This window comes from Erythrolamprus reginae, chromosome 4 (genome assembly GCF_031021105.1).
Source record: "Erythrolamprus reginae isolate rEryReg1 chromosome 4, rEryReg1.hap1, whole genome shotgun sequence".
Taxonomy (NCBI): Eukaryota; Metazoa; Chordata; class Lepidosauria; order Squamata; family Dipsadidae; genus Erythrolamprus; species Erythrolamprus reginae.
Genome location: NC_091953.1, coordinates 125,793,942 through 125,808,719, shown reverse-complemented (window position 1 = coordinate 125,808,719; position 14,778 = coordinate 125,793,942). Strand labels below are relative to the sequence as shown.

General features: G+C 48.7%; 1 protein-coding gene across 1 annotated transcript in view; it reads right to left on the bottom strand.

Moving 5' to 3' along the window:
- Nucleotides 1-5,675, bottom strand: part of KLF12 (KLF transcription factor 12) — a 291,072-nt gene extending 285,397 nt beyond the window's left edge. The window contains exon 1 of the mRNA XM_070751354.1: nucleotides 5,457-5,675. The gene's annotated coding sequence lies outside the window, so the exon portion shown is untranslated. The remainder of the gene's footprint in view (nucleotides 1-5,456) is intronic.
- Nucleotides 5,676-14,778: the final 9,103 nt, after the last annotated feature.

Sequence of the window (14,778 nt, the reverse complement as noted above, 5' to 3'; positions counted from 1 at the left end):
TTCTAAGCTTTCTAAACCTAGGATTGTAGGTATTTTCTGTTGCAAGTGGAGGAGTAGAAGGCTCTTCTACTAAAGTTATCTCTGGATATTTTCTAAAGTGTTTATGTCCAAAATGTGGTGTGGGTTCCAGACAGATGAGTTGTATTTGAGAATTGGTCTGGTGAAAGTTTTGTATGCTCTGGTTAGTAGTGTGAGATTGCCGGAGCAGAAGTAATCTACCTACCACCAAGAAGGCTGCCAACAAGAACAGCAACCTATTCTCCAAAGTACCTTTAGGCAGGACAAGAAGCAATGGATGGAAACTAATCAAGGAGAGAAGCCACCTAGAAATAACTAAGGAGACATTTTCTAGTAGTTAGAACAACCAATCAGTGGAACAACTTGCCTCCAAAAGTTGTCTGAATGCTCCAACACTAGAAAGGTTTTAAGAAGATGTTGGACAACCCTTTGTCTGAAATGGTATGGGCGTTTTCTTATTGAGCAGGAGGTTGGATCAGAAGACCTCCAGGGTCCCTTCTATTATTCTGTCACTTTCTTTACATTCCTACACACCAGTGTTGGGTTGCTGCCAGTCCAAGACTGTTTTGACCAAATCAGTGGTGAAAATTTGCACCTGCTCGCTGAGCCAGCAACTGTCCACACCCCGAACTGGTCCTCCGGTCGCCATGGCAGGCAAAGAACCCTTTACGCATGTGCAGAATTTTCTGGGCATGTGCAGAAGGTAATTTCTGCAAAGTGATGTAGGCACGTGCGTGATTGAAATGATGTGAACCAGTAGGGGAGCTAAGTAGAACCCATCCCTGCCGCACACCAATTGAAGAAAACAGCCTCTTTGGGTCGCCACTAAATTTCTACCATGTTTCCTACTGCACAAATTGTTTTTTTCCAAGGTGGCTGAAGCCTACTTTTAACATCAAAATGAGTAAACGCACAAATAAATAAAATTGCAATATACCATATTTTTTTCGATAAGACACACCTTTTCCCCCCCTAAAAGAAGCTGAAAATTTTTGGGTGCATCTTATACTCCAAATGTAGTTTTTTTAGAGCTTTTTTCCCCAGCCATCATCATCCTCATCATCATAATTTATTAGACTTGTATGCCGCCCCCCTCCGAAAACCCGGGGTGGCTCACAACAACAACAAAAATATACAGAACAAATCTAATAATTAAAACTGTAACTAAAACCCATTATCTTAAAAACAATCGATACTATACAATCATACGCACTAATGGTCAGAAAAGGGGATACATTAGTTACCCCATGCCTGGTGACATAAATAGGTCTTCAGGCTTTTGTAAAAGGTGAGGAAGGGGGGGACCAGTTCGAATCTCCGGGGGGGGGGGATTCCAGAGGGTCGGGGCCACCACAGAGAAGGTTCTTCCCTGGGCCCCACCAGACAACATTGTTTGGTCGACGGGATCTGGAGAAGGCCAACTCTGTGGGACCTATTCGGCCACTGAGAAGTATGCAGCAGAAGGCAGTCCTGTAAGTATTCTGGTCCAATGCCATGTAGGGCTTTATAGGTCATCACCAACACTTTGAATAGTGTTCAGAAAAACAAATCAGCAACCAATGTAGGCCACGGAGTGTTGACGAAACATGGGTGTATCTGGGAAGACTCATGACTGCTCGTGCGACCGCGTTCTGCACGATCTGGAGTTTCCGAACACTCTTCAGAGGCAGCCCCATGTAGAGAATGTTGCAGTAGTCGAACCTCGAGGCATGCATCAATGCACAATAATCTGCTGCAGCAGTGTTGGAAACTGGATGAGCTGTTTTTGCATGAGCATCAGTGCCAGCCAACTGATCATCACACATGCCTGCGCACCTGTAATTGGAACACTGCGTGGTTGGCGCGCATGCGCATGCTGGAAACTGGAAGTTTATTTTCGGGTTTGCTCATGTGCCCTGGGCAACTCCCCTTCTAGGTTGTGGCCAAGATGACCATGCATATGTGTGCATGTGTGCATGCTCAATTTTTTGGCACTTGGTGCCAAAAAGGTTCGCCATCACTATTCTAGGAGGTTGTGACAATCCAAAGCCTCTTGTGGTCCTACTTTTCTCCTGACTGTTCCGATGCTGCATTTTAACCACTGCCAGGGTGGCGCAGTGGTTAGAATGCAGCACTACAGGCTATTTCAGCTAACTGCTCGCTGTAGTTCAGCGGTTCAAATCTCACCACCGACTCAAGGTCGACTCAGCCTTCTATCCTTCCAAGGTTGGTAAAATGAGGACCCAGATAGTTGTGGACAATATGCTGATTCTGTAAACTGCTTAGACAAGGCTGTAAAAGCACTATGAAGCGGTATGTCAGTCTAAATGTTATTGCTATGGATCCGAGATCCCTCATTTTGGGGAAGACCTCCCAGAATGCAAAACATCATCCCTCCCTCCCCCCCAAAGAGAGATCGGATCCCTTTTCAGTAAGACCAAATGGTAAGGATAGGAATTATGTAAAGACTTGTCCCAGTAATAAACCTTAAATCCCAGACTGATGTCCCCATTTATGGAAAGCCAAAGAGTGACAAGCTTTGACTGTTGCCAGAAGAGTGTCCCCTTTGCCAGGGTGGTGCCACAGTGCAGGAAAATGACTGTGGTGATGGGGAGGATGCTTGTGCAGCATTGTAGAAAAACAGTGAGTTACCAGAAAGCAAAACAAAGGAGCTGCATTCTGGTATCCTATCTAATCATTCAGGACATTTATTAACTTCCAGCTTCACTCAGTAAAGGTTAACACATATAAATACAGTGATAACTCGGCATTCATCGTTAATAGTTCTGGGAGGCAAGTATGAAAAGAGCACTAAAAATGACAAGTACCAAACAAACTATGTGACTTAACACATGACACGGAGCCAAGGTGGCGCAGTGGTCAGAGTGCAGTACTGCAGGCTACTTCTGCTGACTGCCGGCTGCCTGCAATTTGGCGGTTCAAATCCCACCAGGCTCAAGGTTGGCTCAGCTTTCCAATCTTCTGAGATGGGTAAAATGAAGACCCAGATTGTTGGTTGACTCTGTAAACCGCTTAGAGAAGATTGCAAAAGCACTATGAAGTGATATATAAAACTAAGTGCTATTGCTATAATTGCTATTGCTAGTTGACCAAGCATTGCTGAAATGCTGCAGCATTTCCTATCACCTCAAGAGCCAAGACCCCCTTCCCTACATAAACACACACCATCTGTGTCCCCCTCAAGCTGGCCCGGGAGAAACGCTGCCTTTCCTCCAGGGGCAAAGCAGCCAAGCCGTATGGGGAGGTGGGTCCTAGAAGCCCCTCTCTCGCCCTGAGCAGAGATGCTCTCTGCGTGACCTGAGAGCCAATTCGAGCGGCTCAACCTCTTCCTTCCCCACCCAGGAGCCGCAAAAAGGAAAGTGACATCATTGTGTTTTGTGCAGGAGACGGAGGGCGAATGGCTGCTGCTTCGCTGTGCGCTCGCTCAGCCTCGGCGTTGGGTTTTTCTGAGCTGTACCGAGAGAAAGCGGGGAGGGGAAGGGAGGAGAGGAGAGGGGGAGAGGCTGGAAGACCGCCTTTTACTTTGCCACGGATGACGACAGTTCTCTTCCAGGCGCTGCCCTCTCTTCCCTTTAAACCTCTCTACTTGGGCAGATTTGAGCCTTGGCGAGGCAAAAGCTGAATATTGGACTTTAAAACAAAACAACACTCCGCGTCTGAGAAGGGCTGTCTTTCTCCCGGCCATCTCTTTAGTGACCTGCTGGGAAGGGTTGTGCATGTTTGCGCACTACAAATACACACAGAGAGAAAGAGAGAAAGCCACACACACAGTTCGCTTGGCTGCTCCTGTTTCATCTCAAGGCTCAGGAAATGGTGCTCACATACCAGGGCCATATAAAGAAAGCTCTCGCCGTGAAGCGCTACCTGCCAAGATCGGGCGGGGAGGGAGGGAGGGAGCGCCATGGAAACCGGCCTCTCGGTGCCCCTTCGCTCGCCACATGTGACCCTGAAGCGGGGCCAATTTTCCAAAGTCCCCGGCTGGGAGCCAATCCAAACAGCCTTTGGCGCACCGAAAGGGCCCCACGTCGGGCGGAAGAGGAGCTCCGCGTCTCTCTTTCTCCCACCCCAACCAACCCACCCCCTCCCCGCCTGCTCCCAGCCTGGCCAAAGGCTGCAGGGATGAACAGGGGGGAGGGGGAGGGGAGGGGGAGGAGGGAGGGGACACATTCCTGCCAGGAACAGGAGCCCCCGACCGAAAGGACCCTCCCTCCTCCTTCCCTCCAGTGCGCGCAGCCCACCCAATTCTCCTCCCACCCAAAGCGGGACCAAGCTTGCAAGCTCACACGCAACAACCCCCCCTCACTCCCCAAGACTGGAGTTTAGCGGGGCTTTTTTTTTTTTTTTTTTTTTGAAGCTCGGCCCGGAGCTTGATTGGCACGTGTCCGGCAGGGTCCCCGCGTGCGCCCCGGACCCCGCGCGTAAAAGGAACATACTTCGTGGGCCGAGGGGGTTTGGTGCAGCATTTCTGGTTTGGGGGAGTCCCCCCCACACACACACACAAACACTCCCATCCAGCTTTACTCACTCCGGACTTTAAAAAGAGAGAGAGAGAAATTTCCAAAGCCGACACCTCTCCAAGCTCCTAAATCGGCTGAAAACGTCGGTCATCCAAAAAACAAAACACGGGTGGAACAACAACGCAAGTTTTGTTCGACGGCGACGCGAGAGAAAAGAGCCCACCCGCGTACACAATCGAGCACGCTCTATTTTAAAGCTTTGGTTCGCTCCGCTTTTCAGCTGCGAGAAACCCACCCGAAACAAAAGTTGGCCAGAAAGTTCCTGCGCCAAGAACCCCGGAACGGAGGGGATCTCTCCGCAAGCCAACTACCCACCAGGACACCACTCCCTCTCGGAATCCCCCCACCCTCACTCGACCTTAGCTGGCATTAACCCCGTTTCTTCCCCAGCCAGCGGGATTTTCCGCCTTCGCCCACCTACCCAACCCCCAGCTTGGGTCGGGCCGATCTCCCGCAAACTTCTCCCTTTGTCAACTCCTACTCCATCCACCCCTTCTCGCAGCCGGAAAGGAGGAGGAGGAGGAAGGGAGGGGAAGCCACTCGCGGCGCGAGCCAGGAGGGGGCAAGTGACAGCGCCGAGTCCCGAGCGCACCAGCCGTCGTTCCTGGAGTGTGTCCGCCCCCAGGGACCCCTCCCCAAAGACGCCCATCCCCAACCAACCAGGCGTGGGGGGGATTGGAGAGGCGCCGAGCGGCCACTTCTGGCGGATGCGCCATCGGACTGTCCTCTCGCCACCACTACAACCTCTCGGGCATCTCCCACCAAAACTGAGAACAGTTTGGCTGCAGCTGCTGAACGCGGAGACGCCTCTCCATCCAGCCGTACAACACACACACAACCCAAAAAAATCTGGAGTCCCAGCGCCGGGCGCAACTGAGGAAGAGTCCCCCCACAACCGAGAAGAAGCTGCAGAGAACCAACCTGATCCGTTGCTGCTGCTGTAACTGCTGCTGCTGCTTCTGCCGCCGCCGCCGCGGAGCCCAAGGACCCTCCGTCCCTCCAGGGTCCCCTCTCCGCCCGGACTCTCTTCCTCCTCTTCTTCTTCTTCCTTCCTCCTCTTCCTCCTCCTCCTCCGCCGCCAACACACACCCGCCAGATACTTAGACCCGCGCTCGCGCCCACCCCTCGCGGCCGGGCGCCCTCCGCTCTGCTCGCCTCGCTCGCTCTCAAGCAAGCTTCCCCGCCCGGCTCGCGCGCTCTCGTTGCGCCCGCGCTTCCTTCCCTCCTCCCCCCCCCCTCTCGCCTTTGCCTTCCCTGGCGCGCGCTCGCTGCGGTGTCTCGGGGAGGGGGCGAGGGGCGGGGACGGGCGGGGCTGCTTGGCTGGCTGGCTGGCTGGCCGGGGACTTTCGGGGGGCGGTGCGTCAGGAGAGCTCCGCCGGGCACAATGCGGCGCCTTCCACCCGCCTTTCCTGGCCCGGGATGCCTTGGGACGCGGGGGGGGGGGGGTCGCGGCTGCGGCAAGGGAGGGGTCTGTGTGTGTCTTTGTATGTGTGTGTGTGTGTGCTGCTGCCGTTCGCCAGCTCAGGTGGGCCGGGCTGCGCAGGGAGGAGGAGGCACCCACCCCACAAAAGCCCCCGGCCCGCCCAGCCGCTCAAAGCAGCGCCCCCAGCCAATCCAAGGATGGCCGGAGCGCAGGGCAGCCGCGCAACCAGCCCAGCCCAGAGGACCTGAGTGCCCAGCCCAGCCCAGCGGCGGGGAACGGGGGTGCGCATGCTAAGATTGAGCGCGGAGCAATCGGTTCCTTCGCGGGGTGCAAGAGAAGGATGGTCGTGCAGCCCTCCGCGATGTCAAGTGGCACCTTTAAAAAGGTTAAGCCTCTCCAGCAGCCAGCGGAGGCTTTACCTGGCGCTGGGGACCGGCTTCCCTCCGCGATAGGCGCCTTGGAGAGGGTTGCGCTCAGTCGAGCTGCCCTCCCTGACCAGCAACCCACGTCCCGAGTTGCCCTTCCTCGCACGAGGTGGAAGTGCGAGAGAAGCCAAGGAGGTCCTCTGGGGACAGTTGCCCCTGAAGTCTACCTGGGGTTTTGCCCATGCCCTGCCAAAGGGTGCCAAGTTCCATTTGAAAAGGTCCTGGAAGGGCAGAGCTTTGAGCCACCTGGAACTTGGAGAACACCCAGTTTTCCTTGTAGGGGGGGGGGAAACAGGAATGGGGAGTCCACCCTCTTTTTTTTAAGGTCCTTAGAGTGGGGAGTGGAGGAAAAAAAGACCTTGACTTCCTATTGCAGTAGAAAAAGGCACCTACATCAAACCTCAACTTTTTACTTTTCCGAAATGGGATGGGATGAATAGAATGGAATGGAATGGAATAGAATAGAATAGAATTCTTTATTGGTGAAATCTTACTGCACTCACAAGGAATTTGTCTTTGGTGCATATGCTCGCAGTGTACATAAAAGAAAAATATGCATTTGTCAAGAACCATGAGTTAGAACACTTAATGATTGTCATAGGCAGGGAAGGACTACCAAAGTTTTTACTACCACGCTGTGGGCGTGGCTTATGCAGGACGCCCTGCATTTTCTTTCAACATCTTTCAGTAAAATTGGGTGCTTTGGGGTGGAGCTCCATTTTTGCTACCCCACCGCGTCCCCCAATCCCATCCTCCCACCCCCGTCCAGGCAGTAGGCCACACTTGGTCGTAGGGGTCAAATAAAAAAATCAGGAAACAATCAATATTAATAGAAATCTTAAGGATACAAGCAACAAGTTACAGTCATATAGTCATAGGTGGGAGGAGAGAGATGATGGGAATGATGAGAAAAATCTAATAGTAATAGTAGTGCAGACTTAGTAAATAGTTTGAGAGTGTTGAGGGGATTATTTGTTTAGCAGAGTGATGGCGTTTGGGGGGAATAAACTGTTCTTGTGTCTAGTTGTCTTGGTGTGCAGTGCTCTGTAGCGATGTTTTGAGAGTAGGAGTTGAAACAGTTTATGTCCAGGATGCGAGGGGTCAGTAAGTACTTCCACAGCCCCCTTTTTGACTCGTGCAGTATACAGGTCCTCAATGGAAGGCGGGTTGGCAGCAATTGTTTTTTCTGCAGTTCTGACTATCCTATGAAGTCTGTGTCTGGGTTGCAGAACCAAACCAGACAGTTATAGATGTGGAGATGACAGACTCAGTGATTCTTCTGTAGATGTATAAGGTCACATTAGAAATGAAAGCCAAGAAAGAAACAGAATTTTATGAGGTGTAGAATAAATGGTATACAGTGATCCCTCGATTTTCGCGATCTCAATCTTCGCGAAACGCTATATCGCGATTTTTCCACCCGATGACGTCACTCCTTTCCTTTCTCATCTTTCTCTCTCTCTTTCTCTATCTTGCTTCTTCCTCTCTCATCTCTTTCTTTCCTTCTCTCTCTTTCTCTATCTCTCCCCCTCTTGCTCTCGAGCGGCAAGCGAGCAGCCGGGCGGGCGGGTGAACGGGCAAGCGGCAAGCGAGCAGCCGGGCGGGCGGGGTGAACGGGCAAGCGGCAAGCGAGCAGCCGGGCGGGCGGGTGAATGGGCAAGCGGCAAGCGAGCAGCCGGGCGGGCGGGGTGAACGGGCAAGCGGCAAGCGAGCAGCCGGGCGGGCGGGTGAATGGGCAAGCGGCAAGCGAGCAGCCGGGCGGGCGGGGTGAATGGGCAAGCGGCAAGCGAGCAGCCGGGCGGGCGGGTGAACGGGCAAGCGGCAAGCGAGCAGCCGGGCGGGCGGGGTGAATGGGCAAGCGGCAAGCGAGCAGCCGGGCGGGCGGGGTGAACGGGCAAGCGGCAAGCGAGCAGCCGGGCGGGCGGGTGAACGGGCAAGCGGCAAGCGAGCAGCCGGGCGGGCGGGTGAATGGGCAAGCGGCAAGCGAGCAGCCGGGCGGGCGGGTGAATGGGCAAGTGGCAAGCGAGCAGCCGGGCGGGCGGGTGAACGGGCAAGCGGCAAGCGAGCAGCCGGGCGGGCGGGTGAACGGGCAAGCGGCAAGCGAGCAGCCGGGCGGGCGGGTGAATGGGCAAGCGGCAAGCGAGCAGCCGGGCGGGCGGGTGAACGGGCAAGCGGCAAGCGAGCAGCCGGGCGGGCGGGTGAATGGGCAAGCGGCAAGCGAGCAGCCGGGCGGGCGGGTGAACGGGCAAGCGGCAAGCGGCAAGCGATCTTGAGGTTTCCCCTTTGCCTGGGCAACGGGGAAACCCCATCTTCGGCTCCTCGCTGCTGCCGCGCTGCGGAGCAGATCAGCTGCTGGGCGGCCGAAGGAACCTTCCCTGGGTGCCGCCCACCGCCCACGCAAACTCCACCATCTGCGCATGTGCGGCCATGAAAAAAAGGGCGCGCATGCGCAGATGGTGTTTTTACTTCCGCAACCCTACATCGCGAAAAATCAATTATCGCGAGGGGTCTTGGAACGGAACCCTCGCGATAATCGGGTGATCACTGTAATTGATTAGAACTGAGAAATGAAGATGTATCGAAATAAGTGTAAATAATCATATGAAACATATGACACAATATTGTTAAAAATATTTATTGATATGTAAATTGGAAACATGAAAAATCAAAATTAAAAAAGAAAGAAAATTCCTCAGTTCATTGAAAAAGCTTTTTGGATGAGAAGTGCAATGTTTTCAAGGGTGGGGAGGACTAAAAAAATCCAGTTGCCTTTTGGAAAAACACTTTTGGGACAAATTTAGCTTTACTTCTCTTAACATTGCCTTCTCTTATTTTCAGTCCTATGACTTCTCAAGATTATCTTGAATCCCCTTTCTGACTTCTAGAATATCAATGTCCCAGTCCATTGTTTCTCTCTCTCTCTTTTTTTTTTAAAAAAATGAATTTTATTAAATTATTTACATTTAAAAAGAGAACAATACAAAGAAAAAAGTAAGGAAAAAGAAACACACCAGGACAAAACAGTAACAAACAAACATTTTATATTAATTGATTTTTAATCATCAATATCAAATTACTATTGTACACTGTTTTATTGTCGCTGTTAGCCGCCCTGAGTCTCTGGAAAGGGGCGGCATACAAATCCAATAAATAAATCCAATAAATAAACTATGCAATATAACCTCAAGGGTTATCTTACAGCTATTAATATTGACCATTAATATCAATCAGTCCATTGTTTCTCAACCTTTATTTTTTTTTATTTTTTTATTTATTTTGTCCAATACACAATGAGGGTTTTAGTGGGTATATATCTATATACACATAGTAAAATACATGATGAAGGTTATAAAGGAGATACTCATAGCAAAATATATCTAAGAAATAATAGAAAAGAAGGTATCAATGAAAGAATAGAAGAAGAGATATAGGAATAGAAGAAAGGTAAAGGAGATATAGGAGAGCAATAGGACAGGGGACGGAAGGCACTCTAGTGCACTTGTACTCGCCCCTTACTGACCTCTTAGGAATCTGGATAGGTCAACCGTAGATAATCTAAGGGTAAAGTGTTGGGGGTTTGGGGATGACACTATGAAGTCCGGTAATGATGTTTTCTTTTCTTCACCACGATGAGTCCCCTTTAAATTCTTTTTGTATCTACCGACCCTGGCCATTGGCCATCAAGTCTTAATTCAAGATTTAAATCGTAAGATTTCATCAAGTCTTCACAACTTCCGTGACAACATTGTGCCCCCCCCAAGGGTCCATGGACTACAGGTTGAGAATCACATTTTGGGTCATCTGGAAGATTCCCTTAGCTCTCTCATCAAAAATGAGAATGTGAAGAATGCTTTGCTGCATAGCTAGAGGTATAACAAGCAGGAAGAGGGAGATTATGATCGCCTTATATAGAGTGCTGGTGAGACCAAATTTGGAATACTGTGTTCAGTTCTGGAGACCTCACCTACAAAAAGAGATTGATAAAATTGAAAGGGAAATGGTATAAGGGCAGACTAGATGGACCATGAGGTCTTTTTCTGCCATCTATCTTCTATGTTTCTATGAAGCATACCCCCTGGCATATCTCTGGGTGGGGAGGGAATGAACATTATTTATTCATTGATTGATTGATTGATTGATTGATTGATTGATTGATTGTATGCCGCCCCTCTCCTTAGACTCGGGGCGGCTAACAACAGTAACAAAAAACAACATGTAAATCCAATACTAAAACAACTAAAAAACCCTTACTGTAAAACCAAACATCCATACATACAAACATACCATACATGAATTGTAAAGGCCTAGGGGGAAAGAATATCTCAGTTCCCCCATCCCTGACGGCAGAGGTGGGTTTTAAGGAGCTTACGAAAGGCAAGGAGGGTGGGGGCAATTCTAATCTCCGGGGGAAGTTGGTTCCAGAGGGCTGGGGCGGCCACAGAGAAGGCTTTTCCCCTGGGCCCCGCCAAACAACATTGTTTTGTTGACGGGACCCGGAGGAGGCCCACTCTGTGGGACCTAACCGGTCGCTGGGATTCATGCGGCAGAAGGCGGTCTTGTAGATACCCTGGTCCGGTGCCATGAAGGGCTTTATAGGTGATGACCAACACCAATGGACTCATGCCAACTCTAAGTAAAGGACATGGTGTCCTCATTCTTGGAGCTTGGAGAATTGTCTTCTCCAAGACCTCTGTCCCTATCACCAACATCTGCTGGTTCATCTTGATGAATTGTAAAAATAGCTACATTAAGACCATCCCATAATATGATGACATTTTGCAAGGCTCCAGAGGAACACTATGCCTCTGGGAAAGGTTGAGGAACACTTCTGACATTTTCAACCTATATTTTCAGCCTGAATGCCCAGGAAATGTCCCCTTGAGCAGCTGTCAAAGCTTTCTTTCAAGAGCTTTCTTTCTCCTAACCTCACAAACTAAACTATCCCTTCCTTATGAGCACATCCATCTAGTTCGGACAGGAGCTTAACCCTTCCTATGACAACAGTACTGACAATTGTATGCATAGAATTGATTAAAAATAACAAATTTATCATTAAATGGTATCGATCAGGACAACCTGAAGATAGATATCAAACCCTGCAATCTAATTTTTAGTTTATTCTGAACAGTCAAAACATTTATAGCATTTGTGACTCATCGATACTTATGAATTTTCACTAACTACACTTAAGATACAGGTTTTTTAATGTAATTTTATTATTAGATTTGTTCCATTGTTATACTGTTTTTATTGTTGTTGTGAGCCACCCCGAGTCTTCGGAGAGGGGCGGCATACAAATCTAATAAAAGATAAAGATAAAAAGAAGAAAAGATAAAAGAAAAGATACGCTTATTTAATTTTATCCCTTTGCACCCTAAAGTCGTACAAATCTGCTTGACAACTTATTTATTTATTTATTTATTTATTCATTCATTCATTCATTCATTCATTCATTCATTCATTTATTTATTTATTTATTTATTGGATTTATATGCTGCCCCTCTTCGCAGACTCGGGGCGGCTAACAACAGTGGTAAAACAACATGAACAATCCAATTAATAAAACAACTAAAAAACCCTTATTATAAAAAACCAAACATACACACAAACATACCATGCATAACTTATAATAGCCTAGGGGGAAAGAATAACTTAACTCCCCCATTATATAATAATAATAATAATAATAATAATAATAATAATAATAATAATAATAATACTTGTATGCCACCCTTCTCCGAAGACTCAGGACGGCTCACAGGGTACAATATAAAACAATGTGTACATAAATCTAATTAATTAAAACTATAAGCTAAGATCCCACTATATTAAAAACAGTCAACCAACTCAGTCACAACCACACATCGCATTTGGTAGTTGGGGCGGGGCATGATCTAATTGTCCCATGCCTGACAACATGAGTGAGTCTTAAGACTCTTGCGAAAGGTGAGGAGGGTGGGGGCAGTGCAAATCTCTGGAGGGAGCTGATTCCAGAGGGCCAGGGCCACCACAGAGAAGGCTCTTCCCCTAGGCCCCACCGGACGACATCTGGTCAACGGGACCTGGAGAAGGCCAACTCTGTGGGACCTAACCGGCTGCTGGAATTTGTGCAGCAGGAGGCGGTCCCGTAAGTAATTGCCAACATTATTTGTGATGATTGTATTGTCCCAGTGATCTGCTTTTGGGACCTTCTGACCAATGAAGGGCTACCAAAACTTTTACTATCACACTGTGGGTGTGGCTTATGCAGGATGCCCTGAATTTTCTTTCAACATCTTTCAGTACAAATTGGGTGCTCTGGGGTGGAATTCCATTTTCACTACCCTACTATGTTTCCCCCCTGTCGGGGCAGTAGCCCACCCCTGCTTCTGACCAGCAAAGTCAATGAGGAAATCATATTCCCTTAATAACTGGGTTACTAATTTAACAATGTCAGCAATCTGCTGAACAAAGGTTACAGGAGAAGTCATGAAATGACAACATAACACAGCATAAATTTTGGGCTCAGTTGAGGGCTATCTCTGTAGTAAGTCTGGATGATGTGTTGGCCAAAATATTACCCAGAGAGACTAATTTAAGGAAAATAGATGAGAAAAAGCCGAATGAAGGACAGGGTAACTTGAACATTATTAGCAAATGCCTTTGGGGAAGCTTTATCAGATTTCACATTCAAATTACTTCATCTGCAAAAAGTGACATCTTGAGGTTAAGGAATTGATATGATCACGAGAGGTTCTGCATATAAAAGGCCAGGGAAGAAGTAAGTAAACAAGAGAACCCCAAACACTTTTGAAAGTACTCAAAGATAAGGATAAGCAAATCCTATTCCAAAGTAAACTGTTCAGATAGAATAGAATAGAATTTATATGGCCATGTGTAATTGGACAGACAAGGAATTTGTCTCGTTGCAAATCCTCCCAGTGTACGTAAAAGAAAAGATAAGTTCATCAAGAATCATAAGCTACAACACTTCATGATAGTCTAGGTACAAATAAGCGATAAAATCATATTAGGAAATGGTCGATATAAATTAATAAGGATACAAGCAACAAAATAGATTATGTAATACACTGTACTGTATAAGTTACTGAACCTGGTTGATACCTCATAACATGACATTGGAACATCATCTTTCGGCTGTGGGGGCAGTTCTGATCTCTGGGGGGGAGTTGATCCCAGAGGGCTGGGGCCGCCACAGAGAAGGCTCTTCCCGTGGATCCTGCCAGACGGCATTCTTTCATCAACAGGACCTGGAGAAGGCCAACTCTGTGGGACCTAATCAGTCGCTGGGATTTGTGCGGCAGAAGGCAGTCCGGAAGATATTCTGTTCCGATGCCATGTAGGGCTTTATAGGTCATAACCAACATTTTGAATTGTGACCGTAAACTGATCGGCAACCAGTGCAGGCCGCGGAGTGTTGACGAGACATGGGCATATTTGGGAAAGCCCTTGATTGCTCTCGCAGCTGCATTCTGCACGATCTGAAGTTTCTGAACACTTTTCAGAAGTAGCCCCATGTAGAGAGCATTGCAGTAGTCGAACCTCGAGGTGATGAGGGCATGAGTGACTGTGAGCAATGACTCCCTGTCCAAATAGGGCCGCAACTGGTGCGCCAGGCGAACCTGGGCAAACGCCCCCATCACCACAGCCGGAAGATGGTGCTCTAATGTTAGCTGTGGATCGAGGAGGACACCCAAGTTGCGGACCCTCTCCAAGGGGGTCAATAATTCCCCCCCAGGGTGATGGATGGACAGATGGAATTGTCCTTGGGAGGCAAAACCCACAGCCACTCTGTCTTATCGGGGTTGAGTTTGAGCCTGTTGACACCCATCCAGACCACAACAGCCTCCAGGCACTGGCACATCACTTGTGGGTCATCTTTGTGGGTCCCATTGTATCAACCAAGGGTTTGGTGAACCTACTTGGCTCTTAATCATTCACATATTTTAGTTACTCCTTGTCTACACAGGTAGTCCTTGACTTCAGTGTTCGTTTAGTGACCATTCAAAGTGACAACAGCTCTGCAAAACCTATCACCATGCTTCACACTTATGACAGGCGATGCAGCATCTTTATGATTGCATGATCAAAATTCAGATGCTTGGCAACTGGTTGACATTTATGTCAGTGTCCTGGGGTGATGTCATCACTTTTCACAACCTTTTGACAAAGCCAAGTCAAAAAGGGAAGACAGATTCACTAAAGCAGTGTTTCCCAACCTTGACAACTTGAAGATACTATATTTGGACTTCAACTCCCAGAATTCCCCTGCCAGCATTCGCTGGCAGGGGAATTCTGGGAGTTGAAATCCAAATATCTTCAAGTTGCCAAGGTTGGGAAACACTGCACTAAACCATGTTACTAACCTGCTAATCTAAAATCCCAGTGATTCACT